The sequence below is a fragment of the Austrofundulus limnaeus genome, unplaced genomic scaffold, assembly GCF_001266775.1.
Source record: "Austrofundulus limnaeus strain Quisiro unplaced genomic scaffold, Austrofundulus_limnaeus-1.0 Scaffold68, whole genome shotgun sequence".
NCBI classification, from domain to species: domain Eukaryota; kingdom Metazoa; phylum Chordata; class Actinopteri; order Cyprinodontiformes; family Rivulidae; genus Austrofundulus; species Austrofundulus limnaeus.
In genome coordinates, this window is record NW_013952470.1 from 63116 (window position 1) to 64812 (window position 1697).

The 1697-nt window shown below is 36.7% G+C and overlaps 2 protein-coding genes across 3 annotated transcripts in view; one reads left to right on the top strand and one right to left on the bottom strand.

The window, feature by feature from the left end:
- ptpn11b (protein tyrosine phosphatase non-receptor type 11b) overlaps window positions 1–1697 on the bottom strand; it is a 73620-nt gene that overhangs the window by 9398 nt on the left and 62525 nt on the right. For both annotated transcript variants that reach the window (XR_001310375.1, XR_001310376.1), the window contains exon 16: window positions 1310–1409. The gene's annotated coding sequence lies outside the window, so the exon portion shown is untranslated. The remainder of the gene's footprint in view (window positions 1–1309; window positions 1410–1697) is intronic.
- The window catches only part of rnf223 (ring finger protein 223), a 6946-nt gene that overhangs the window by 2505 nt on the left and 2744 nt on the right, over window positions 1–1697 (top strand). The window lies entirely within an intron of this gene.

The window sequence follows — 1697 nt, forward strand, 5'->3', positions numbered from 1 at the left end:
AATCTGTCTAAAAAATTAGGTAGTTTTTTCAACAAGATAAGGTTTTTATCCCTTATTATTTAAATTTCATGCCAAAATGATACAAACTCCAGACTTCGTAAAAACAATATGATGTAATCTCGACAAAAATGTGCGTTTATTTGGTATATTGTTGTAAATATATTTATAAAGGAATGTTAGTGTCCTTGTGAGGTTCCTTCTGAGTGGCCAGCAAATTAAAAACTGTAAACCTTTAACAAAAAAGCTCAAATTTGTTACTAAGTCACTAGAAATAAACGCGCATCACTAAAGCCCCTTCAAGCACGCTGCTGTTTAAATTCAGTATTAATAGTTTTCTGTTCACTAATGTCAAATTTGCAACACTTTACCGCTAAGTGATAATTCCACATCAGCCGAAAGGTTTTTACATTAACGCTGCAAAAATCTGCAGGGATTATAAAATGTGTCATGGCGACTTACATATTTTTTGTTAATATTACTTGCAGCTATTTTCTTTACAATGGAAGTTCAAGTACAACAGTGTTGCACGTGTGAAAACAGATTCTCTGAGTTATGTAACAATGATTCTCAGTCCCTTCACTGTTTGTTTAAAGAGTCAGTCAACAGAATTATGATCAATATTTCAGCTATTTATCGATTTTAATCGTCTGTTTTTAAAAGAGGCTTCGACAGCTTTAAGCTTCAGAGAGTTTTTCAGTCTTAGTGTGTGTCTGTCAGCGTTGTTAAGAAGATACCAGGAAACAGACTGAGGTTTTCCTTCATCACTCCAGGACAAAAGAACCACACCCGATAAGTGAAATTCATTGTAAGGGGGGAAAAAAGGTGTCAAAAGCAACGATTAAAAGRAGTCTTAATACTAATAAGGTGAATTACACAGCGGGGAAAGTCTGCCCCTAATCCTCGTGAAGCCTGTTTAAATTCAGCMGGGATGAGGACAGAGTGCTGGTAATGCAGGAATGTCAAGGGTAGATGGAGCGATTAGACAGAGCACAAGAGGGGACTTTGTGTAAACAGGAGAACTGAGGTAAAAACCAGCCTGGAGGCACAGGGAGGCCAACACCTGGGCTCTGACAGTCCCCTACACAAACACACAATGTCCTTCACGGTGGCTTTTAATACCAAACTCACAACAACAGCAATCATGTTTTCATCCTATGACTCAGAAACTAAATCAGCTGTCCTTAAAGTCTGCTGGCTAGAACAGGGCTCAGAAACCTGGGTGTATTTGTTTATGTAAAGTGTCTCAGATGGGAATAAATGTCTGCAGAAAAGCAGTCTGCAATTTCCCCCACATACATCAATGACTCACCTACAATCTTTCATCAGCCACTCCAGGCAAAGAAGATCACAGAACGTCRTGTGTCGGCTGCTGTGGGTGCTTGATAAGGCTGCAAGCCTTATTTACAAATCTGCACATAAAACAATGTAAAGCAGTCTATTAGGACACATGCAAAACATTTTAAAATTTACACAGCCATCTATAGAATCAACATAAATATGTGATATTATAATAGTCCAGTGTTGTATAAAGTACCTCAAAGTGATACTTGAGTAAAAGTACAAGTATCTTTTCATAAAAATACTTTGGTAAAAGTTAAAGTCTTCTCTAAACATATTACTTGAGTAAAAGTCTTAAAGTACCTGATATGTTTTGTACTTAAGTATCAAAAGTAAATTTCTGACACAAAATCTACTTA